Source organism: Myxine glutinosa, chromosome 1 (genome assembly GCF_964187855.1).
Source record: "Myxine glutinosa chromosome 1, kmMyxGlut1.1, whole genome shotgun sequence".
NCBI lineage: Eukaryota > Metazoa > Chordata > Myxini > Myxiniformes > Myxinidae > Myxine > Myxine glutinosa.
Window position 1 is genome coordinate 416,208,098 of NC_136261.1, and position 27,384 is coordinate 416,235,481.

The window sequence follows — 27,384 nt, forward strand, 5'->3', positions numbered from 1 at the left end:
TTATAGTTTAATCAATTGACATGACCATGCTCTCCACATAATATATGATTTATAGTTTGATAAATTGACATGACCATGCTCTACACATAATATATGATTTATAGTTTAATCAATTGACATGACCATGCTCTACACATAATATATGATTTATAGTTTGATCAATTCACATGACCATGCTCTACACATAATATATGATTTATAGTTTGATCAATTGACATGACCATGCTCCACACATAATATATGATTTATAGTTTGATCAATTGTCATGACCATGCTCCACACATAATATATGATTTATAGTTTGATAAATTGACATGACCATGCTCTACACATAATATATGATTTATAGTTTAATCAATTGACATGACCATGCTCTACACATAATATATGATTTATAGTTTGATAAATTCACATGACCATGCTCTACACATAATATATGATTTATAGTTTGATCAATTGACATGACCATGCTCCACACATAATATATGATTTATAGTTTGATCAATTGTCATGACCATGCTCTACACATAATATATGATTTATAGTTTGATCAATTCACATGACCATGCTCCACACATAATATATGATTTCTAGATTAATCAATCCACATGACCATGCTCTACACATAATATATGATTTATAGTTTGATCAATTCACATGACCATGCTCTACACATAATATATGATTTATAGTTTGATCAATTGACATGACCATGCTCTACACATAATATATGATTTATAGTTTGATCAATTGACATGACCATGCTCCACACATAATATATGATTTATAGTTTGATCAATTGACATGACCATGCTCCACACATAATATATGATTTATAGTTTGATCAATTGTCATGATCATGCTCCACACATAATATATGATTTATAGTTTAATCAATTGACATGACCATGCTCTACACATAATATATGATTTATAGTTTAATCAATTGACATGACCATGCTCGACACATGATATATGATGTAAAGTTTAATCAATTGACATGACCATGCTCTACACAAAATAAATGATTTACAGTTTGATAAATTGACATGACCATGCTCTACACATAATATATGATTTTTAGTTTAATCAATTGACATGACCATGCTCTACACATAATATATGATTTATAGTTTGATAAATTCACATGACCATGCTCCACACATAAGAAATGACTTATAGTTTAATCAACTGACATGACCATGCTCTACACATAATAAATGATTTATAGTTTGATAAATTGACATGACCATGCTCTACACATAATATATGATTTATAGTTTATTCAATTGACATGACCATGCTCTACACATAATATATGATTTATAGTTTGATCAATTGACATGACCATGCTCTACACATAATATATGATTTATAGTTTGATCAATTCACATGACCATGCTCTACACATAATATATGATTTATAGTTTGATCAAGTGACATGACCATGCTCCACACATAATATATGATTTATAGTTTGATCAATTGTCATGACCATGCTCTACACATAATATATGATTTATAGTTTGATCAACACCCTTGTTGTGACACCCTTGTTTCACGTTTCACGTTTCACCTGCTCTTCACGAAGGATACCTTGGGATCTTTAACGTTCACCAACTAATGTCTTCCCAACTAATGTCTTCCTAATGTCTTCCCAATGTCTAATGTCACCAACTAATGTTCACCAACTAATGTCTTTAACGTTCACCAACTAACTTGTTTCACGTTTCACGTTTCACCTGCTCTTCACGAAGGATACCTTGGGATCTTTAACGTTCACCAACTAATGTCGGGAGACGGGATTCCCGTTTAACGTTCATCCGAGGGACGGTACGCGTCCAGGGAAGGAGATCCAGGGAAGGAGATCCCGAGGAGATCCATTGATGGATCATCCTACCTGTGAAACACCGGGATGAGCCCCATACCGCGCATTGATGGATCATCCTACCTGTGAAACACCATGACGAGCCCCTATCGCACATTGATGGATCATCCTACCTGTGAAACACCGGGATGAGCCCCATACCGCGCATTGATGGATCATCCTACCTGTGAAACACCGGGATGAGCCCCATACCGCGCATTGATGGATCATCCTACCTGTGAAACACCGGGATGAGCCCCATACCGCGCATTGATGGATCACCCTACCTGTGAAACACCCTTGTTTTCAATTCCACTGCACATTGTTCCCTATTGTGACGTCACAAAGCACGTTTCGTACATGTTTTATCGCAGGTTTTTCCACTCACGATACAAACGTCATACCTGGGTAGATTCGTCATTCAGGTTGTAATATCAACATTCAATGGCGTCGACGTGTAAAATTAAGAAGAGAAGTGAATTGGTGAATGTTTAACATGAAGGTGTTTACCTGTTCTTTGTTTAAATATCCAGGTATAGCGAGATCGAAGTCCCCACGACCAAGAGTTGTCGGGTCGAGTTTCCCCCAATTGGAGAAATTCGAGGGTGAACCCCAACCTGCCCCTCTCGGAGTGCAATGTCGCCCTGAGGGCAGCACCTGTATGATCACGGTTTACCTCCCGCCAGGTGAATATGAATTGTTTATCACAGTACTTGATGCGACGCCTTCTCTGGAATTTGCATTCACGTGATGACGCTAAATTAACTTAGTGACGTCACTACACTGGTGATGAAATGATGATTTTATCTCTGTGTTTTGATTGGATGGAAGAGATTTCCACAAAGATTAAGACTAAAACCTCCGTGAGAAACAATGAGAATCTTACGTTTCAGGTGTGAACCCTTCATCGGATCAAAAGAGAGAGGAACACCCAAAAGGTCACCTGGCCATGTTTCGAAAGGTGTGATTCGCGATACCCGATGAACGTTCTGTTAATCCCATCCAGGGTTCCACATTCTACCTGTGATCCAATCCAAACCCACTCTCACCTTCACGATTAACGCCGGTGCCCCATTCCAGGTAAACACAAAGGGTTTCATCTACCTGGAGGGACTTTCTTCACTCAAACATCCCATTCAATGACGCTTTGAGGAAGAAGAATCTATTGCATCTGAGGAGAGTGAAGAGTTCGTGTTAAAGTTCATTTCACATCAAATAAGATAAACAATGAACTTATTAAATTATATAAACTTTATTATAATATAAACATTAATCAGTAATCACATCGTCATGAACAGGTAAATGATTTGATTGATTTGACCCAAAATAACCGGATCAGTTCGTGATGAAAGTTTATTTCACTAAATGTACAAAATGAACGGGTCCATCATATCATCATCCCAAACCCCAAGAGCGGGTTTAACGGGGTCCATGAAGTTCCCCCTGAACACGTGCAGGACCCGCGAGTCCCCGAAACACGTCAACTCTCCCGCCTCGCAATCCCAGAAGAACCCAAACCGTTCATGATCCCCTGGGACGGACAGGGAGGTTCGTTGATCGTTGTGATCTGCGGAGAATTTGTTATTAAATTTCTCTAAACACCAAGACTCGGGATTCCCTCCCAACCCGCTCTCTCCCCCTTTTCTCCCCATGGAGTTTAAACAGATCCCGATTCCGCACAAACAACTTGACCCCACATTGACCTCCCAGTAATGACGACCTGAGGAGAAACAATCACGGGAAACAACTTGTGGACAATAATCAAACCGATCAGGATGTTCCGGGTACTGAATCCAGGTCCCGGTTCGAGTCGCCGTCCTGAGATCCCCGGAGATCCTGATCCGTCGATGTGCAGAGTTTGGGTCCAGACTCGGGCTCCCTCCATCTGCGGACACGACACGGGGTCACGGACATTGTTAGACCAACGGACATAAACACAAACCATTTATCTCTTTGTAACAAAAAAACTTTTATTACAACAATTGTTTTATTTATTCACTTAACGATCAACAAATTTATTTATTTCGCAATGAACAACTTACATTATTTATTTATTTATTTCACCGAGAACAACTTCGAGGGGGAGTGGATCTGGAGGGGAGAAGACGAGGGAGGAGATCTGTGAGTGAGGAGAGAGGATGAGGAGGGGACAGAGGTTGAGGGGCGGCAGAGGTTGAGGGGAGAGGGGTCAGAGGTTGAAGAGGGGGGAGGGGAGGGGAAATGAAAATCCTGCAGGTGTGACTGTTAAACAGGTCGACACACACATTGATGAGTCACTCTGCGCCTGTGAAACACCGGGATGACAGTTTATAACTCGGTCGGGATTCAAACCCAGGTTAGACACCTCAGAGCGAGTGTGGATACCTCTCAGACATCGTGCTTGTCCTGTTACTTTCATCCTCCATTTGCTTTCCAATTCCGGAGATGTCTCCATGAAGCAAGCCACCGTATCACCATGGAAACCAAGTGGTATTAGCACTCGACGTTGATTGTTTTACACGTATATTTATCTCACCTGGAACGAAGTTCAGGTGAGCTGATGCGATGACTCGTCGTCCGCTCGTCTGTAAGCACTTGAAACTTCTTCTCCGAAACCGCTGGTGGGATTTTGACCAAATTTGGCACAAATTATATTTGTTGTGTTGTGACTAAAGTTTGTTCAAGGCATTAAAAAAAAACTCGCCGTCTAAGGGGTTTACCGGGGGTCAAGTGGCTCCAGGTTTAACCCCCAAAATAGGAATTTGCTTTTTCCTCTGAAACTACACAAACGATTTCGATGAAACTTCACCACAACCTTCATCCCCCATGATGTACCTGAGTTTATTCAGGGCAATAAAAAAATCTGCTCCTTTGGGGATCTACGGGGTGGGGGGTGGGAGGTGTTGCCCCGGGGTGGGAGGGGTTGCCCCGGGGTGGGAGGGTTTGCCCCGGGGTGGGAGGTGTTGCCCCGGGGTGGGAGGGGTTGCCCCAGGGTGGGAGGTGTTGCCCCAGGGTGGGAGGGGTTGCCCCGGGGTGGTAAGTGTTGCCCGGGATGGGAGGGGTTTGCCCCCAAAATATGTATTTTTTTGTTTGTTTGTTTTATAATCTTATGATGATGTTAGTATTATTCTACATGCTAACCTGTCTTCGAGCAACCATTGAAATTGGTTTAAAATACCTGTAGTCGGTGTATTATACTGTTTATTTGACCAGGTGAGCACCCCGATGTTTTATGTAGACTGGAATATAAGATCCGTAGCTTCGATGACGGAAATACCAATCTTTGCTGAGATGGTTAATCTATGGGGGAACAACAAATGGTTTCCTGGAAGATCCTGCTCTCCGTGCAGGTATACCCAACGTCACATGTTGGCATTTGCAGTTTCGACACGCGTGTCCATGGACCCATACAAAAAATTGTTTTTATTTTTTATTTTTTTTGTATCACAAACATTCCCAGGAGGTACCCGAATCCACCGTAGTTTGATTCATTGAAATCCATGAATCCATTCTCAAGTTATAACATGTCAAACAGACACACAGACAGACAGACAGACAGACATGACTCCTTTTATAATATAGATATATGTTTAGCAATCTACTGACAGCTGAGTTTCTCCATTCTGCTTGGAAGAATAAGATGAAGAAGAAGAGGAAGGGGAAGGGCCTGTGCTTTGTTTATGCCGATTCTCCAGAAGAAGAAGAATTATCATGGCTGAGTTTCTCTGTAATGTTTTTCAATTTTGACGAAGAAGATTTATCAGAAGCAGATCGTTTCTCTGTAATGTTTTCCGAGTTTGAAGAAGATTTATCAGAAGCAGATCGTTTCTCTGTAATGTTTTCCGAGTTTGACGAAGAAAATTTATCAGAAGCAGGTCGTTTCCCTGTAATGTTTTCCGAGTTTGAAGAAGATTTATCAGAAGAAGATCGTTTGTCTGTAATGTTTTCCGAGTTTGAAGAAGAAGTTTCTCGTTGAGTATGAAATGCAAAGCTCGAACCAACATGATGGAAATCCAACACGACGTCGATGGACGTTATTTTTATTCTGGAAGAGTCGACCTGTCGCTTCACTGATGGACCAATTAGTCATCATGTAGCGGCTACCGCTGGGTATACACAATCGCCATGCACCTACCGAGGACGCGGAGCGATCACCATGCCGGGCTCGTCCAGGACGCCCGGGTATGCCCGCTCTCGACTTGCCAGGCCTCGTCCGGGACGGACGGGCATGCCCAGACACGCCCGGGCATGCCCGCTCTCGACTTGCCAGGCCGCGTCCAGGACGCCCGGGCAAGCCCCCTCTCGCCTTTCCCGGGCAAACGCTCCGGGATAATGTGTATATATATTGCTGCCCGATAAACGGGCTTTTCAGAGTACCCGAGTTGATTTGACACAATAAAGAAACTCGGACGAATTCCAGCTTTTTGTCGCGTCCATTCTTTCGATTTACGTTGGAGCATAGCTCCTTCAATCATGTATTTTGCTGCTAGAAGGGAAAGGAGGAGGGAAGAGGAGGAAGGGGGAGGAAGGGGAGAGGGAGGAGGAAGAGAATGGAGGGAAGGGGTGGGAGGAGGAGGGCAGGGGGAAGGGGAGGGAGGAGGAGGAGGAGAAGGGGTGAGGGAGAGAGGAAGGGGAAGGGGGAGAGCTAGGGGGAGGGGGAGGGGGAGAGGAAAGAGGAGGGGAGAGGGGAGAGGGGAAGGGATGTACTGCATATATATATTTTTTGGGGGGAGGGTTTTACAGGACCCTCAATTTGGGGGAGAAGGAAAGGAGAACAAATTTATCCATGCAAACAGAGCTTTAACATCAGCGTTGCCCAAGTAAATAGAGAAATTGTAATAACCTCTGCCACCACACATTTACATAGTGTTTATGCCTTCCCACCAGACCCCACACTTCCTCTTGATGCCGAGGTCACATTGCCGATGTTAACCTCCCCCGCCCTCCCCCCTCTCCTCCCCCCCCCACGTCCATGCGTGATGCCGTGGGCACATTGCCGATGTTACCCTCCCCCCCCCCATGCCCCCGCTTGATGCCGATGATATCCTCCACCCCCCCCCTTCTTTGCCTCCCCCCCTGCTCTCCCGCCCAAGCACCCGTGTGATGCGATATCACCCCCCCCCCCCACCCTACTCCCCACACCCACAAGTGATGCCATGGCTACATTGCCGATGTTAGCCTTTCCCCGCCCCCCCCCACCCCTCCCCCCATGCCCACGTGTGATGCCATGGCTACATTGCCGATATCACCCCCCCCCACCCTACTGCCCAGACCCATAAGTGATGCCATGGCTACATTGCCGATGTTAGCCTTTCCCCGCCCCCCCCACCCCTCCCCCCATGCCCCCGCGTGATGCCATGGACACATTGCCAATGTTACCCTCTCCCCTTCATGAAGTTGTATTTGTACCCTGAGTCTGGAGATTGTAACTAAAAATATGTGGCCGTGGATAAGGAACAATGGCGGACAGTAAATGGTGTATACATACACTACTCACAATAAGTTAGGGATATTGTCAGGTTCTTCGGTGTGGTTGATTTTGTGTATTAATTATGTTGAAAAAAGTTGTTGGTCCTAATTCTATGGTTATTAACAAGTGTGAAAAAACACAGCATTCTTGATTTCAATACCCGAACCCTAACACCTTTAAAAAAAAAAAAACTCACTCCCACAATATCCTTCTCACTCCCACAATATCCCTCTCACTCCCACACAATTTCAATACCATAACCCCAACCCCTATAAAAAAATTAACTCACTCCCACAATATCCCTCTCACTCCCACAATATCCCTCTCACTCCCACAATATCCCTCTCACTCCCACACAATTTCAATACCCTAACACTAACCCCTATAAAAAAATTAACTCACTCCCACAATATCCCTCTCACTCCCACAATATCCCTCTCACTCCCACAATATCCCTCTCACTCCCACAATATCCCTCTCACTCCCACAATATCCCTCTCACTCCCACACAATTTCAATACCATAACCCCAACCCCTATAAAAAAAATTAACTCACTCCCACAATATTCCTCTCACTCCCACACAATTTAAATACCCTAACCCTAACCTCTATATAAAAAAAAACTCTCCCACAATATCCCTCCTACTCCCACAATATCCCTCTCACTCCCACAATATCCCTCTCACTCCCACAATATCCCTCTCACTCCCACAATATCCCTCTCACTCCCACAATATCCCTCTCACTCCCACAATATCCCTCTCACTCCCACAATATCCCTCTCACTCCCACAATATCCCTCTCACTCCCACAATATCCCTCTCACTCCCACAATATCCCTCTCACTCCCACAATATCCCTCTCACTCCCACAATATCCCTCTCACTCCCACACAATTTCAATACCATAACCCCAACCCCTATAAAAAAATTAACTCACTCCCACAATATCCCTCTCACTCCCACAATATCCCTCTCACTCCCACACAATTTCAATACCCTAACACTAACCCCTATAAAAAAATTAACTCACTCCCACAATATCCCTCTCACTCCCACAATATCCCTCTCACTCCCACACAATTTCAATACCATAACCCCAACCCCTATAAAAAAAATTAACTCACTCCCACAATATCCCTCTCACTCCCACACAATTTAAATACCCTAACCCTAACCCCTATAAAAAAAATAATCTCACTCCCACAATATCCCTCTCACTCCCACAATATCCCTCTCACTCCGACAATATCCCTCTCACTCCCACAATATCCCTCTCACTCCCACAATATCCCTCTCACTCCCACAATATACCTCTCACTCCCACAATATCCCTCTCACTCCCACAATATCCCTCTCACTCCCACAATATCCCTCTCACTCCCACAATATCCCTCTCACTCCCACAATATCCCTCTCACTCCCACAATATCCCTCTCACTCCCACAATATCCCTCTCACTCCCACAATATCCCTCTCACTCCCACAATATCCCTCTCACTCCCACAATATCCCTCTCACTCCCACAATATCCCTCTCACTCCCACAATATCCCTCTCACTCCCACAATATCCCTCTCACTCCCACAATATCCCTCTCACTCCCACAATATCCCTCTCACTCCCACAATATCCCTCTCACTCCCACAATATCCCTCTCACTCCCACAATATCCCTCTCACTCCCACAATATCCTTCTCACTCCCACAATATCCCTCTCACTCCCACAATATCCCTCTCACTCCCACACAATTTCAATACCATAACCCCAACCCCTATAAAAAAATTAACTCACTCCCACAATATCCCTCTCACTCCCACAATATCCCTCTCACTCCCACAATATCCCTCTCACTCCCACAATATCCCTCTCACTCCCACAATATCCCTCTCACTCCCACAATATCCCTCTCACTCCCACAATATCCCTCTCACTCCCACAATATCCCTCTCACTCCCACAATATCCCTCTCACTCCCACAATATCCCTCTCACTCCCACAATATCCCTCTCACTCCCACAATATCCCTCTCACTCCCACAATATCCCTCTCACTCCCACAATATCCCTCTCACTCCCACAATATCCCTCTCACTCCCACAATATCCTTCTGACTCCCACAATATCCTTCTCACTCCCACAATATCCCTCTCACTCCCACACAATTTCAATACCATAACCCCAACCCCTATAAAAAAATTAACTCACTCCCACAATATCCCTCTCACTCCCACAATATCCCTCTCACTCCCACACAATTTCAATACCCTAACACTAACCCCTATAAAAAAATTAACTCACTCCCACAATATCCCTCTCACTCCCACAATATCCCTCTCACTCCCACAATATCCCTCTCACTCCCACAATATCCCTCTCACTCCCACACAATTTCAATACCATAACCCCAACCCCTATAACAAAAATTAACTCACTCCCACAATATCCCTCTCACTCCCACACAATTTAAATACCCTAACCCCAACCCCTATAAAAAAAATAAACTCACTCCCACAATATCCCTCTCACTCCCACACAATTTCAATACCATAACCCCAACCCCTATAAAAAAAATTAACTCACTCCCACAATATCCCTCTCACTCCCACACAATTTCAATACCATAACCCCAACCCCTATAAAAAAAATAAACTCACTCCCACAATATCCCTCTCACTCCCACAATATCCGTCTCACTCCCACAATATCCCTCTCACTCCCACAATATCCCTCTCACTCCCACAATATCCCTCTCACTCCCACAATATCCCTCTCACTCCCACAATATCCCTCTCACTCCCACAATACCCCTAACTTATTGTGAGTAGTGTATGTAGATGTATCTCTTTATGTGGAAGTGACGTCGTATAATGAAAGCAGATCACACAAAAAGGGGGAAAATAAAATAGCACAACAAAGGCGAGGCAGGGCGGGGGAGGGGTGCGGGGGGTGCGGGGGGGGGGAGGGATGGGCTGCTTCGTTCGTTGATATACGTACTTTTTAGCTCACCTGGAACAAAGTTCAGGTGAGCTTATGCGATGACGCGGCGTCCATCCGTCTGTCTGTCTGTCTGTCTGTAAACACTTGCAACTTCTTCTGCAAAACCGTTGATGGGATTTTGACCAAATTTGGCACAAATGATATTTGTTGTGTTGTCACTAAAGTTTGTTCACGACAATAAAAAAAAACTGGGTCTCAGGGGGTCTGCGTGGAGCCATATTTCCCCCCAAAATAGGTATTTGCTTTTTCCCCTGAAACGACAAACACTATTTCGATGAAACTCCCCCACAACCTTCACCACACGTGATGTACAAATGTTTGTTCAAGGCATTACAAAAGGAGGTATGTGGGAGTGGACCCCAAAATATGTATGTTTTTGTTTGTTTGAAGTCTCATGATTATGTTAGTTTGATTCTCCCTGCTGTCCTGTCTTCTGGCAACCATTGTAATTGGTTTAAAATATCTTTAGTCAGTGCAGTATACGGGTTATTCTACCAGGTGAGCGCCAGGTGTGTTGCCCATATTTTTACTCTTTAAACGAAGGAACTAAATAAAAATACACTCAATCTGAGGAGGGAGCAGGGGTGTTCCACCCATTACCAAGCTGCTTGGAGAGTGCTTACCAAGCTGCTTGGAGAGTGCTTACCAAGCTGCTTGGAGAGTGCTCACCAAGCAGCTCAAGCACTCAAGCAAGCTTTATTACACAGAAACCGACCTGTTCTGACGCAGGGAATACTTGAATTGAGTGTTCAAAATGGGGGGAATTAAGACCCCAAGCTGAGCGACCTGAACGCAGGCTGACCAAAGATAAGCCTGTTAGTGAAATTATCTTAAACACACACACACAAACACCCAGTTTTCATTCATGTAATCCCTTGGAGGTGGAGAAGTATGTATGCAAAGTTTGGGGGTGGTACGTTTCATGGTTTTGAAGTTGTGGAGGAGACGGACACACATACACACACACACACACACACACACACACACACACACACACACACACACACACACACACACACCTTTTTATTAGTATAGATATATGATTCCACAATGTTTGTTGATGTAAGATGTTTGTGTGAGACATTGGGAAATATCTTACAAATTCCTTCAGGATTGTAAATTTTATCTGGGATGAACGAGCAATTTATACCGGATTATGTTACAGAACGAATCAGGATTTATCAAGAAAGATGTTGTTCTGATTACATCGTTAGTGAGAAGGGGAGGACGAGAGAAAGAGGGGAATGGGGTAGTGGGGAAGAGAGAGAGAGGGGGTGGGGTAGTGGGGAAGAGAGAGACGGGGGGATGGGGTCGTGGGAAAGAGAGAGAGGGGGTGGGCTAGTGGGGAAGAGAGAGAGGGGATGGGGTAGTGGGGAAGATAGAGAGAGAGGGGGTGGGGTAGTGGGGGAGAGAGAGAGGGGGGATGGGGTAGTGGGAAAGAGAGAGAGGAGGATGGGCTAGTGGGGAAGAGAGAGAGGGGATGGGGTCGTGGGGAACAGAGAGAGAGGGGGTGGAGGTAGTGTGGAAGAGAGAGAGAAGGGTGGATGGGGTAGTGGGAAAGAGAGAGAGGGGGGGGATGGGGTAGTGGGAAAGAGAGAGAGGAGGATGGGCTAGTGGGGAAGACAGAGAGGGGATGGGGTAGTGGGGAACAGAGAGAGAGGGGATGGGGTAGTGGGAAAGAGAGAGAGGAGGATGGGCTAGTGGGGAAGGGAGAGAGGGGATGGGGTAGTGGGGAAGAGAGAGAGAGGAGGATGGGCTAGTCGGGTAGAGAGAGAGGGGATGGGGTAGTGGGGAAGAGAGAGAAAGAGAGAGGAGGATGGGCTAGTGGGGAAGAGAGAGAGGGGGATGGGGTCGTGGGGAAGAGAGAGAGAGGAGGATGGGCTAGTGGGGAAGAGAGAGAGGAGGATGGGGTCGTGGGGAAGAGAGAGAGGGGATGGGGGTAGTGGGGAAGAGAGAGGGGGATAGAGTAGTGGGGAAGAGAGGGGGATAGGGTAGTGAGGGAGGGAGAGGGGGGTGGGGTAGTGGGGGAGAGAGAGGGGGATATGGGTAGTGGGGAAGAGAGTGGTGGATGAGGCAGTGGGGAAGAGAGAGAGGGGGATGGGGTAGTGTGGAAGAGAGAGAGGGGATGGGGTCGTGGGGAAGAGAGAGAGAGTTGGGTGGGGGCAGTCGGGGAGAAAGAGGAGGAGAGAGAGAGAGGGGGATGGGGTCATGGCAAAGATAGAGGGGAGGAGAGAGTGGGATGTTCGTGGGGGAGATGGAGGGAGAGAGAGAGGGAGGGAGGGAGAAAGAAAGGAAGGGGGAGAGAGAGGGAAGGGGATGGGGGATGAGAGAGGAGGGAGGACAGGATGGGGATTAAGAAAGGCCTTTAATCAGCAAACACGAGTTTGGACTATCCCCTCCTCCTGGTTGGACATCGTTCAAATAAACAAACCTTGGGTTTTGTGACACTTGCCTCGAGGGAAAATCGAGTTGGAAAATAACTAAGTGGAATGGAGTGAAGGAAAATATAAATAGGGAAATAAAACAGAAGAAAAAGGAAAGAATGAAAAGGAGAAAATATGGAATTTAAAATTATCTGTATGTGGAGGGAAGAAGAAGAACCCACTCCCATTTCACTTCACTTACAAAGTCTTCTCAAGTTGTTCTGATCCAGATCAACCTTCTCCGGATGCTCCACTGGTCCTTCTATGGAAATGATTCAAGTGTAGCGGTTACCGCTGGATGCACACAATCGCCTTGCACCGGCCAGAACACGGCCAGACAAGCCTCTCCCGGGCATGCCCGGACTCACTGTTCCCGGGCACGCCCGAACCTCCCGGGCATGCCCGGTCTCGTCTTTCCCGGGCATGCCCGCTATCGCCTTTTCAGGGCTCGCCCAGAGCGTCCGGGCATGCCCGCTATCGCCTTTCCAGGGCTCGCCCAGAGCATCCGGGCATGCCCGCTATCGCCTTTCCAGGGCTCGTCCAGAGCGCCCGGGCACGCCCAGCCTCGACTTGCCAGGCCGCAGCCAAACACGCCTGGGCAGGTCCAGACTCGCCTTTCCAAGGCTCGCCCTTGACACCCGGGCATGCCCGGTATAGCTTTTGCCGGGCAAACTTCCCGACATAAATGTGTATATATATTGCTGCCCGATAAACGGGCTTGTCAGAATACCTGAGCTGTTTTGTTTCAATAAAGCAACTCGGACAAATTCCGTCTTTGGTCGCGTCAATTCTTTCGACTCGCGTTGGAGCGCAGTTCCTTCATTGGTGACCTACCGACATGGATACGGCAGTGACGCTTAAACTGCCTACCTTCTATGAGGCTCACACGGCTGTTTGGTTCGCTCAGGCGGACTCTCAGTTCGCCCTGCGAGGCATCACCGCGGACGACACCCGCTTCCACCATGTTGTGGCGGCACTCGGTTCCGCCACCGCGGCCCGTGCCTTGAGCCTCCTCGAGCACCCGCCGGCTGCTGACAAATACGACGCGCTGAAGACACTCCTCCTCGACGCTTTCGCCCTCTCACCGGCAGCACGCGCACGGTTCCTGCTCGCTCTGCCCAAGCTCGGCGACATGCGCCCGTCCGAGCGCATGGACTATATGCTCTCGTTCCTCGGTGAGCACTCTCCGGATTTTCTGTTCCGCGAGCTGTTCCTTCGCCAGCTGCCTCACCCGGTACGCCTCGCCCTGGCTGGCACGTTGATCACGGATTCCCGCGCCCTCGCCAGGGAAGCCGATAAGATCTCCTCGGCGGGCCAGCACATCGGCGTGGTTACCTGGAGCCCGCCGCCGTCTGAGGCGACGCCCACGACACCCGAGCGCCCTGCACGGTTGGAGGCCGAACTGCCGGTGCAACTGGCGGCCGCCACGCCGCACCGCCCGCTTCCGACACGACGGTCGGGGCCTCCACCTGACCGGGCGTGGTGTTATTACCATGCCAGGTTCGGACACAAGGCTCGGACGTGCCGGCCCACGTGCACTTTCGGCAGGTCGGGAAACGGCCGGGCCGGCGTTCATTCCCAGCCATGAGCGCCGGCCACTCGGGCAACTTGCTGTTTATTCGGGACAAAGCGTCTGGGCGGCGTTTCCTGTGTGACACCGGCGCCCAACTGAGCGTCATACCCGCCTCCGAGCAGGACAGGCGGGACGCCGTTTGCGGCCCCTCTTTTGTGGCTGCTAATGGCTCGGCCATACGCACTTTCGGCCCACGCGTCGTCACCCTCTGCTTCGGCAGCCAGCGTTTTCAATGGACTTTTGTGACCGCCTGCGTCCCCATGGCTTTGCTGGGTGCCGACTTCCTCTGTGCGCACGGGCTGCTGGTCGATGTCAAACGTCGTCGCCTTGTCAACGCCGAGACCTTCAGCTCCCTGGCGTGCCTCATGAGCAGCTCCGTGCTGACCGAACTGGCGTGCGCCCTCCCGGCAGCGAACGAGTTCGCTCGCCTGCTCACAGAATTCCCGGCCCTCACGCGGCCGACGTTTTCGGCCGTCGTGGTGCGGCACGGGATCGAGCACCACATACCCACTACGGGCCCGCCGGTCTATGCCAGGGCCCGCCGCCTCGACCCGGCCAAGCTCGCCGTGGCGAAGGCCGAGTTCGACGAGTTGGAGCACCTCGGCATCTTGCAGCGCTCTGATAGCGCGTGGGCCTCGCCACTGCACATCGTGCCAAAGCCGGGGGGTGGATGGCGCCCGTATGGCGACTACCGCCATCTCAACGACGCTACCACCCCCGACAGGTACCCGATCCCGCATATTCAGGACTTTTCCGCCCGTTTGGCGGGACGGGTCATCTTTTCGAAAATTGACCTGATATGGGGCTACCACCAGGTACCTGTCCGGGCGGCCGACGTCCCGAAGACAGCCATCATCACGCTGTTCGGCCTGTTCGAATTTTTGCAGATGCCGTTTGGCCTCAAGAACGCGGCCCAGGCATTCCAGCGCTTGATGGACGGCGTGCTGTGCGACCTGCCGTTTCTTTTCGTCTATCTGGACGATATCCTCGTCGCCAGCACGTCCCGTGCCAAGCACCTCCTCCACCTCCGAACACTGTTCGGTCACCTCAGCGAGCACGGCTTAATTGTCAACCCGGTCAAATGCCACTTCGGCGTGACGACCGTTGACTTTTTGGGCCACCGCATCACCAAGACCGGGGCCGTGCCACTGCCGACCAAGGTCGAGGCCATCACCACGTTCCTGCATCCCCGTTCCATCAAGGCCCTCCAAGAGTTCCTCGGCATGGTGAATTTTTATCACCGATTCGTGCCCCGCGCTGCTCAGCTCATGCGGCCCCTTTATGAGGCCCTCCGGGGCAAGCCGGCCAAGCATGACATTGTTTGGGTCTGCGGCCATGGACGCGGCCTTCGCCAGTGCCAAACGGGCCCTCACCGACGCAACGCTGCTGGCTCACCCGGTGCTCAACGCGCCCATTGCCCTCACTACGGACGCCTCCAAATACGCGGTGGGCGCCGTCCATGAGCAATGGGTGGACGGGGTTTGGCAGCCACTCGCTTTTTTCAGCCGGCAACTCCGGCCGAACGAGTTAAACTACAGCACGTTCGACCGCGAGCTGCTCGGGCTATTCCTGGCCGTTCGCCATTTCCGACACCTCCTGGAGGGCCGCCCGTTCACGGCTTTCGTCGACCACAAGCCGTTGGTCTACGCAATGGCTAAGGTCACGGAGCCGTGGTCGGCCCGCCAGCAGCGCCACCTCTCCGCCATGTCGGAGTTCACCACGGACATCCGGCACGTCGCCGGCAAAGACACCGCCGTGGCCGACTGTCTTTCTCGGGCCAGCGCGAACGCGATCCACCTCCGCGTGGACTTCGCGCTCATGGCGGCCGACCAGACCACCGACGCCTCGGTGCAGGCACTCCGTGCGGCGGACACGGGCCTCCGCCTGGCCGACATTCCATTCGCGGGCACCGTCCTGCTCTGCGACGTCTCCCAGGGCCAGCCTCGCCCCATCGTGCCCGTTTCCTGGCAGCGCCACATCTTCGCCTCCATCCACGGCCTTTCTCACCCGGGCCGGAAAGCTTCTCAGAAGCTGGTGTCGGCGCGTTTCGTCTGGCACGGCCTTCGACGAAACATCCGTGACTGGGCCAACGCCTGCACGGCCTGCCAGCGGGTCAACGTCCACCGCCACACCCAGGCCCCGCTGGCACCTTTTGCCGTGCCTGAAAGGCGTTTCGACCACGTCCACGTGGACCTGGTGGGTCCCCTGCCCCCCTCGCTGGGGTTCACCCACCTGCTCACCATGGTGGACAGGACCACCAGGTGGCCGGAGGCCGTGCCCCTCGCCTCCACCACCACCGCCGACGTGGCGCAGGCATTCATCGCCACCTGGGTCACGCGCTTCGGCGCACCAGTGGACATCTCGTCCGACCGCGGCCCACAGTTCACGTCTGAGCTTTGGGGCGCGGTCGCCCATTCGTTGGGGGTCATGCTGCACCGCACCACGGCCTACCACCCCCAAGCCAATGGGTTGTGCGAGCGGTTTCACCGCTCCATGAAGGCCGCACTCATGGCCGGCCTTCAGGACGATGGTTGGGCCGACCGGCTGCCGTGGGTCCTTTTGGGCCTTCGCACGTCCCCCAAGGAAGACCTCCAGGCATCCACCGCCGAGCTCGCCTACGGCCAGCCGCTCCGCGTCCCGGGCGAATTCGTGCCCGACGCTACCAGTCCCTGGTCCGCCGCTCGCTAGCGCTCGGACCTCCAGGAGGCCGCCCGACGATTTGCCCCCGTGCCGACGTCCCGCCACGGTGGCCCCCAGTCCTACGTCCCCCCGGCGCTTCGCACAGCGGAGTACGTCTTTCTGCATCATCACGCGCACCGGGGGCCACTCCGGCCGCCGTACGACGGGCCCTTCCGGGTCCTGCGACGGGGCGACAAGTCTTTCATCGTCGACTTCGGCGGCCGGCCGGACCGGATTTCTGTGGACCGCCTCAAACCGGCGCACATGGACGTCGACCGACCACCACGGTTGGCCCTTCCTCCACGGCGAGGCCGCCCCCCGTCCACAGTTCCCCCCGCTCGACCACCCACCACCACGTCGGACCCCTCCCCACGACCCTCCAGGGGTCGCTTCGGCCGGGTCATCCGGACCCCCCTTAAATTGAACCTGCCGGTGCAGGTCGATTCTGGAGGGGCGTGTGTAGCAGTTACCGCTGGATGCACACAATCGCCTTGCACCTGCCAGAACACGGCCAGACGCGCCTCTCCCGGGCATGCCCGGACTCACTGTTCCCGGGCACGCCCGAACCTCCTGGGCACGCCCGCTCTCGCCTTTCCAGGGCTCGCCCAGAGCGTCCGGGCATGCCCGCTATCGCCTTTTCAGGGCTCGCCCAGAGCGTCCGAGCATGCCCGCTATCGCCTTTCCAGGGCTCGCCCAGAGCGTCCGGGCATGCCCGCTATCGCCTTTCCAGGGCTCGTCCAGAGCGCCCGGGCACGCCCAGCCTCGACTTGCCAGGCCGCAGCCAAACACGCCCGGGCAGGTCCAGACTCGCCTTTCCAAGGCTCGCCCTTGACACCCGGGCATGCCCGGTATAGCTTTTGCCGGGCAAACTTCCCGACATAAATGTGTATATATATTGCTGCCCGATAAACGGGCTTGTCAGAATACCTGAGCTGTTTTGTTTCAATAAAGCAACTCGGACGAATTCCGTCTTTGGTCGCGTCAATTCTTTTGAGTCGCGTTGGAGCGCAGTTCCTTCAAAAGGTTAACGAAAATTACAAGATGTGAAATTCTATTGTTTTTTTGTTTATGAAGATTTTTTAAATCTTTTAACGAAAAATCTAAACACAACAAACATGGGGGAAGAGAAATGGAACCTTCGTTTTGTATGGAAATAAAACATAATTTTAATTGATGAATGAAGGAAATTTCACAACATTATGCTTACATTTTCCTCTAATGTACTAAAAATGAGTGATCGCAAATTCGTTTTCTCCACAAGATAGAATGAATCTTTCGTTCTTCACTGGAATTAAACATCATATGATTCCAGGAACAAGTGAATGATTCAAGAAACATGTGAATGATTCAAGAAACATGCGAATTATTCAAGGTACATGTGAATGATTCAATGTGTATGTAATTTATTCAAGGTACATGTCAATGATTCAAGGAACATGTGAATTATTCCAGGTACATCTATATAATAATACCGTTAGGACTCGACTTTGTTATCCCTTTTACGCCGCACCCAGTGACCCGATGCCCACAGCACTAATGCATTTTCCATCTACGAACCGCGCTCTTTGTTTATCATGTACAGCCATACTCGAAAAATATTAATTCGCCGAATTTGGGACCCAAAAGCATCCGATTATCGGCCGATACGACGCCATCTTACGACACCATCGTATTGGCGTCTGCTGGGCAAAGGCGATGCGAGCCGTCCGCTGATTGGACAGTCGAGTGGTGTGATGGGTGGTGTGAACCAAATGGTCTTTTTATTCCCTTGAACATTTTAAATTAGGATATATAAGGAAACGTCTTTATCGTCATTTTAATAAAGTTAAATGGAGTGATGTTGCGATACTCGGGGTGTGTTGCATAAATCCTCGTAACTCAGAGAAGTGTAGCAGGTGGCGAGACGTAAGGAAGCTTAAAGATAACGAGCTGAAAACAGACGAACGATATCCCTTCCGTGGATGTTCCACGGGTTTCACGTCTTTATCGTCATTTTAATAACGTTAAATGGAGTGACGTTGCGATCAGTGAGTTGTACTTGTATACGAAGAGATAAAAGGATGGCATTGACTTCGAGACGGTACGTGATAGTTGGCTGCGGCTGGCTGATGCTGCGTTTTTTTTCTAAGTGCCATGGATGCTGATGGACATAATAAAGGTATCGGCTGATCTCTCATCGTAATATTACCCGATGGAAATGAACTGTTTCTTTGTTTGTCATTTCCTGTGCAATAATGTCAAATTGATGTCAGACATCCTTTTCTATTGACAGCTGCTCTCCTTTTCGATGGCATCGTCTATTGATATGCATGTTCTTCTTTCATATAATTTTACACATTCACAATCAGTATTTCAATTCTTGCAGACATTGGAAAGGAAGTTGACTCACAGGCCAACTCTCTGGCTCAATCACAGGCCGACGCACAGGCGATGTAATTGTGAGTAGCATATTTGCACAAGTGAAAATTGATCTTTCTTCCTAACTCTTACTCGGACAAGCAAATCCCCTATGCCATCCATAATGGTACACTCTATCCATACACCACATCCTCCCTTCCGTGGATGTTCCACGGGTTTCGGCTAGTCTATATAATAATACCGTAAGGACTCGACTTTGTTGTCCCTTTTACGCCGCACCCAGTGACCCGATGCCCACAGCACTAATGGATTTACCATCTACGAATCGTGCTCTTTGTTTATCACGTACAGGCATACTCGAAAAATCTGAATTCGCCAACTTTGGGACCCAAAAGCATCCGATTAACGGCCGATACGACGCCATCTTACGACACCATCATATTGGCGTCTGCTGGGCGAAGGCGATGCGAGCCGTCCGCTGATTGGACAGTCGAGTGGTGTGATGGGTGGTGTGAACCAAATGGTCTTTTTATTCCCTTGAACATTTTAAATTAGGATATATAAGGAAACGTCTTTATCGTCATTTTAATAAAGTTAAATGGAGTGACGTTGCGATACTCGGGTCGTATTCAACTATGTGTTAATTATATAAATAACAACTCATGGTCTGAGGTAACTCGGCTAAAAATTTCCGATTTGCACCAAATAAAGTTCATGAATGGTTGCCCAGACCCCTACTTCTCACTAAAAGTGGAAATAGAATGTAAATCGGAGTTAAAACAAGCCCGCAAGGTCGCTCCATGGAGCAGCCTGCACGTACTCAACTATGTTGGAATTATATAAATAACAACTCGCGATCTGAGGTAACTCGGCTAAAAATTATCCGATTTGCACCAAATAAAGTTTATGAATGGTTGCACAGACCCATACTTCTCACTAAAAGTGGAAACGGATTGTAAATCAGAGTTAAAATAAGTGTTTGTTTTGTATCAAGCAAATGCACGTGGAGCATGCTTGCGAGCGAGCTGCGTTCTGGAGGTGACGTCACATGGATTACGTCATCGGCTTTGAGGTATGGGGCAGAATTTTTAGGGGCGTTCCCAAGTGGTTCGGTTTTCTTTCATTTTTAATGTTTCAGAGTGAATATAACAAAAAATCAATGCCATATTTGAATTCACCATAAAAAGACATTTAGATGACATCAAATGCATTTTAAGTGAGATTCCGTGGCTGTGGACCTTTAAGAGCTATCTATATATAATCTATATAATAATACCGTAAGGACTCGACTTTGTTATCCCTTTTACGCTGCACCCAGTGACCCGATGCCCACCACTAATATTTTTACCATCTGCGAACCGCGCTCTTTGTTTATCACGTACAGCCACACTCGAAAAATCTGAATTAGTCGACTTTAGGGCCCAAAAGCATCCGATTAACAGCCGATACGACGCCATCTTACGACGCCATCGTATTGGCGTCTGCTGGGCGAAGGCGATGCGAGCCGTCCGCTGATTGGACAGTCGAGTAGTGTCATTAAATAATGGGCCGTGCTTACTGCTTACTGATATTGATCTGAAACTTGCAAATGGGCATGTATTGCAAAGCAATTTTCCTTCTTATATTGTCCAAGTCTAAAATACACACCCACACACACACATAAATCAGCTGATCGTCAAATCTGCATTCCCTACAACCAGTGATTACAGGTTTAAAAAATGATTTTGTGACGTATTGACTCAACGATGTAAATAGGAAAGCATTAATTTAATTATTTCCTTCTTGTTCTGTAAAAGTGGCCTCGACGGTATAGTGTGCGATTGCCCAAAGCAGGTTCTTATTTTTGACAATCGTTAGTCGTACAATAAATACTTACGGAATATTAAATGAAAAAAAATGTTTCTTTCTTGAATATTTTAAAGCATTTTGTTTTTCATTCCACATGGTGTGTTTCTTCCCTCCCTCTGTGGACAACCAAGTGCCGGCTTCCGGTGGTAGTATAATCCTCTGTAGCAGTGTAGGGTTTTATGAGCCAATGATTATGGTGCGGTGCATGTCGAGTCACAGCAGGATTTTATGAAACGCCATTTGAAGTTGTGAAAAAGGTCAGAGTACCTGCTAACATGTCAAGCTACAGCAGGGCGGCGCAGGTCAGTTATAGTTAATCAACGGATCAATGAGAATGTCCTTTACTGTACGTACTGTACTTTACCACATCGGTTAGAAACGCGGCCGCAGGAGATCTCCGATGGTCTTTACTTTAGCTTCTGTTTTGGATTCGGTTCCCGCCTCCTGATACCTCGCAGGTGTGACGTCGCATCAGAGGACGTTAAGCCAGCTGTCTCATCTGATTGGACAGTCGAAGGCGACAGCAAGCCATCCACTGAGTGGACAATCCAGAGCATGCATTTGTGCCGGTGTCGGCGATCGTTGTTCATATATGCACTCTTCATTCTCATCTTTCTTCCTAACTCTTACTCGGACAAGCAAATCCCCTATGCCATCCATAATGGTACACTCTATCCATACACCACATCCTCCCTTCCGTGGATGTTCCACGGGTTTCGGCTAGTATTAAAATTAACTTTGCTAACTCTTACACGAGTCTTATCTAAAAAAAATTAGATAATTAAATTAATTAATAAATTAATAAGTAAACTTACCTCCATTGATAAGAGGTTCAAGTCCAGTTCATCAATCTGAAGGTTGAGCTCTACACAGGTAGTAGGACTCCAAGGAATAGCAAAGTTATCCCATTCTATTTCGGCATAGTAGTCCATTCTCAAGAGAAGCAGAAAGCGTGTTTTAAAAAGCCTGTGTGGTCGGTGCCTTTTATAAGAAGGGCTTGGTGTGTGTCATTTCCTTTAGAAATTCCCTGGGCAAACCTGAGCATGTCTAAACTGGAAATGATGTAATGTCTCAACTGAAAATGATACAATGCTGGAGAGTTTATAAAGTGGGTGGGACTTAAAGTGGGCGGGGTTTAACAAAAGTGGCTGGGGGTTAACAAAAAGTGGGCGGGGCTTAGTAAAAAGTGGGTGGGGCTTAGCAAAAAGTGGGCAGAGCTTACCAAAAAGTGGGTGGAGCTTAGCAAAAAGTGGGCGGGGCTTAAAAGTGGGTGTGGCTTACCAAAAAGTGGGCAGAGCCTACCAAAAAGTGGGTGGCACTGGAGGCACTCAAACAAGAACATTGAGGGAGGTTTATCATTTTATCTTAGCTCAGTTAAAATATCTTAATAGAGAACCAAACTCAAACATCTTCTTTGTTAATTTATTAGATGGTGATGGGAGTAGTAAGAGAATTAAATTATTTCCTATGCATAAATAAATATTTGTAGGATCGTTGTTTGAGTGGTCTTCTCGACAACAATGATCATTGATAGCAAAATGTAAAAGGTCCATAAGGCCAAGGTGGCAGGAATAGAGGTGTTAAGGGGAAATGAAGAAAAGTGAGGGAGAGATGAAAATTTACATGTAAGTGAATGGAGAAATAGGGGTGGTCCAGGAACAACATTTTTCCTCTACTCATGACCTTACTCACTTCATCTAAGCTCCGACTCGAGTTACTGGTAACAGGTATCTTTACCTCCGCCACCAAAGGTGGATGGAGGTTACGCTTTCACTCCTGTCTGTCTGTTTGTTACTCGGTAAAAAAAACTTCTTTTTTCACAAGTATGTTGATCACTCCGGTTTGTGTTTGTGTGTTTGTCTGTCCTCTCACTTATACTTGCCTACAGGTCACAATTTTAAACCAATCTTCACGAAACTTCACCAAATGGTAGAGTTGGTGGTCCGACAGAATTGTATTTATTTTTGAGGTCAAAAGTTCAACATAGGCCAAATGTCAATTACGTTTTTTCAAATTTGTAAAATTCTCCATTTTTAACTGATTGACTTGAAATTTGAATAGCATTTGCATGTCAGCGAACTGAATTCAACCCCAACTATTTTTGAAGTCAAATGGACGTGCTGCTGAGTACCATTCTATCTTTTTTTTTTTTTTTTATTGTTATTATTTTTTGTATCCAAAGCCGAGGCTCGTTTAAAAGCTACCACATAAAACACAAAAACAAACAGACACTTAAAACATTAATAAAGGGAACGGAGACAAGAGGAAGTGATAGGGGGAAGCACACAAGCACAACTACAGTGGAGAACAGTGACATCGGTAGATTTGTGGATGGGGTGGGGGAGATTAAGTAGTATAAAACAAATGGACACTACTTGGACTTTCAGAAAAGAAGTTGGAATTTGAAAAAGGTGGATTTGGTTTGTATTAACGGGGGTAGAAAAGATCAATGTTTTGGATGGGGGAAGATAAGAGATGGTGGTGAACAGCTGCTTTGAAGAGAGTGAGGGAGTTTGTTCCAGAGGCGGGAGAAAAGAGGAATAAAAGAGTGAAGGTGAGCAGCGAGTCTTGATTTTGGCAGTTTCAGCAGAAGAGGGTTGCTGGCAGATCTTGTGCATCCTGAAGGAATATTTGGGGGACAGAGCACAGACAGAGCAGTGGGAGCTAGGCTGGACAGGAGTCTGTAGAAGACAAAGTCCACCAGAAGCTGAGCTAGATGTGAGGTAGTAGCACCAGCCCAGATGGCAGTACTTCATCGAGCTGTGGATGAAAGCTTTGTATGTGGTGAGAAGCTCAGTGGAGCCAAGAAAGGACTTTGCACAATGGTGGATGCCCAGTTGGCGACTGCCTTTGGAGGCCAGCTTGGAAATGTGGTTTTCCAATGAAAGATCATGGCAGAAATTGAGACCCAAAAGCTTGAGTGACAGAGGGTTTTCCAGATGATTTTTTTGAAGAGAAATAGTGAGGGTGTGAGATTTGTCAGGATTGAATGACATGTTCCACTTATTTGACCAGTTTGTGAATTTTATCCAGGACTGCAGAGAGTGAAGAGGCTGTTACCTGCCGATCTCAAGGTTGAGATATGGAGCGGCAGAGGGTGGAGCCGTCAGCAAAAGGAGAGGATTTTCCAGAGAGTCGGATAGATCATTATTGAAGACACAGAGCAGAGAAAAAGCACAGGGCCGAGAACACTGCCTCAAGCAACTCCAGCCCTGACAGGAACGGGAGATGAGAGAATTCCATTCAGGGCCACACGTTGGCTGTGACCGGAGTGGAGGTTTGCAAGCCATACGTGGAGATTTCAATGGATACCATAAGAGGAGAGTTTTTTTAGCAGGGCGGGGTTCCCGACCATATTGCAGGCACAACATGTCAAGGGAGACTGCTCTGATTTCCTGTCAGGTGTTGAGGACCTCAATCTATTGTTGGGACAGCAGAAGCAGAATGCCCAGATTAGAGTGGCCTGGTCTGAATCCAAATTGATGATCAGACATCAAGCCATTGGAGAAGAGGAAGGATTTAATAGCAGAAGTGATGATTAATTCCATGGCCTTGCTGATTATGCTAATGATTGGGAGCAGGGTGATTGGTCTGTCGGTGCAAGGATCTGTTTTTGCACCTTATTTGTGAAAAGAGGTAATCTTGGCTGATTTCCAAGTATATGGCAAATGACCTTGAGCAAAAGAGAGGGTGAAGAAAACACAGAGAGGGTGTGATATCCTGGCAGAGCAGGATTTTGGGACCTGCTGGCTGATGCCGTCTGGTCCAGTTGCGGAATCAGAGTCGAGGTTTCACAGAAACTTCTCCACTTTGTCGGGAGAGAAGGACACAGCATCCAGGAGCAGCTGGGTATGACTGGTTAAGGTGGGTACAGAGAGCGATGGGGTTAGGACACCATATTTTGAGGAAAACACAGAGATGAGGCATTCAGCTTTTTCACGTGCAGTGTCAGATGTTTGGCCGTTTGAGGTAAGGGAGAGGATGGAATTGGAACAAACACCAGAAACAGTTTTGACCAGACGCCACCAGGACGTGGAGGAGGGAGACAGGTTTGAGTTCAGTCGTGACAGTGGAGGGATATTATTTTCTGGCTCTCCTGAGGGGAGACACACACTTGTTCCGAGCTTTGTGAAAGGAAATTTTGAGGAATTTTTAACGCCATTAAATTCCACAAATTTGTTTATGCCTCCGCCCCCAAAGGTGGCAATATGTTTTCGGGTTGTCCGTCCATCTGTCTGTATGGGCTAAACCTCGTTTTTCTTAGCAACCACATGTCCAATTGAGACGAAACTTTCAGCGTTGGAGTGAAACCCTTGCAGAATGTTTTTATGATAATTGTGACATCATAGGTCATGTGGTATGGCAGCCATATTATCTTGGATTAAATGCAAATAATGGAAAAATTTGAAACTTGGCACATTGCCAAGTACTCCTCATGGGTCAGTCATGGGATTCTGATCAACTTTGGTACATTTCGGTAGAATCATGTAAAGATGAACTGATTCGATTTTGGGGTCAAGAGATCAAAGGTCAAAGTCTGTAATAGGGCTATAACTTGAGCACGGCGAAAGGAATCCAATTCAAACTTGGTACAGATATGTATGATGATGTAATCATGAACTGATTAAATTTTGGGGTCAAGAGGTCAAAGGTCAGATTTCATGTCAGGTAAAAATGTGATAACTTGAGAACAGCTGAATGGATTTAAAGCAAACTTGGGACATGTATTATAATGATGTAATAATATGGGTGGAGGCATATCAATCGACGTTGTGAAGTCAGAGTATCGTTCTAGTATTTTTATGCCTCTGCAGCTGAATGCCAGAAGCATGACCTGTGTTTCTAATTTAAATTGAATTAAATACTTGAACACAGTTGAACACAAATCACCTTCTTGTCACTTCCAACAACCTTCAGTTTAGCAGTACTTGAACATGTCAAATAGGGTGGTGATTAAAGATGATGTCAAATACTGCTTTAATAGTGCTTAACATCCAGAATTTTTCTTTTTAACAATCTTTAACTTCATTATCATATTTAAATTGAAGTACACATTCCATGAAGTAATATTGTTGCGGATGCCGGGTTCGTCGACGTACAATGGGGGGGGGGGCGGGTTATGCCCCGTGCCCCCTCGAACTCCCATTCCACTGAGGCCGCCAACCACGACTAAGCTCGTGATTGATGGATTGCGAAGCAATACCGATCGCCAACTTCCCAGCTCCGCGCCGAAGAGTTTTCTGGTCAAGTAATCCCAAATACCTTCAATACACGTGTCCGAAGAAACCGGGGATCGAACCCTCGCTTCCACACTATCGATTGCCAAGCGGATTTGCACGGTGTGGAAAGCGGCGTTGTCTGACGTGATTTACGGACCTGATTCAAGCCAAATTCGGTCTCGGATGATGCTCGGCCAATGGAGAAAAGACGTACCCGAACAGGTTTGAAAGTAACAACAAAAATGTGCAGCCTTTTATTTTGAAAGCACAGAAACAGAGACGAAGATGCACCTTATCAATCCTTACCTAATAATAAACCCCACTTGCGCCTTCACACTCTCACACACACACAGGAAATAACACACTGGTTATTATTGTACCGATGTACGTGCTGGGATTGATTCCGAAGGTGGCCACGTGGTCTGGTGTGCGCAGTGCGCAGCTCGATCCTCGATCCGGATGTGCAGCCTGGACGAGATATCTGGACGACGAACTTCCACAGGTTGCACAAGCTGCAACGCAGGTAGACAAGCTTCAGCTTCAAGGCGAGTCACGGGAGAAGCCAATGCTTGCAGGTCAGCCTGATCAGAGCAAGAGATCGGCGAAGAGCAATGGGTGTCGGTCGGCGAAGCACAAAGCAAGAGGAGTGTGGTCGGCAAAATGCAAGAGGGGTGTGGATGAAGCACAAACCAAGAGGGTGTTGTCGACGAAGGCAATATCCAAGAGGGTGTCATCCACAAGGTGAAATAAAAGAGAGTGTCGTCCACGAGGCGAAATCCAAGAGCAGTCCAGAGCAAAATCCAAGAGAGGTGTCGTCCACGAGGCGAAATCCAAGAGAGGTTGGAAAGGTGATGGGCGCGGGTTTTTATCAGCCCGAAAAGCTTCGAGAATGTTCCACAGCCTCCTATTGGCTGAGGTTGGTCACGTGCTGGCTTTTAATCCTTCCACCTCCTAGGAAGGTTTCAGTCC

General features: G+C 48.0%; 1 pseudogene across 1 annotated transcript in view; it reads right to left on the bottom strand.

The window, feature by feature from the left end:
• Window positions 1-27,384, bottom strand: part of LOC144889617 (E3 ubiquitin-protein ligase Midline-1-like) — a 489,173-nt pseudogene that overhangs the window by 296,046 nt on the left and 165,743 nt on the right. The gene's annotated exons all lie outside the window — the stretch shown is intronic.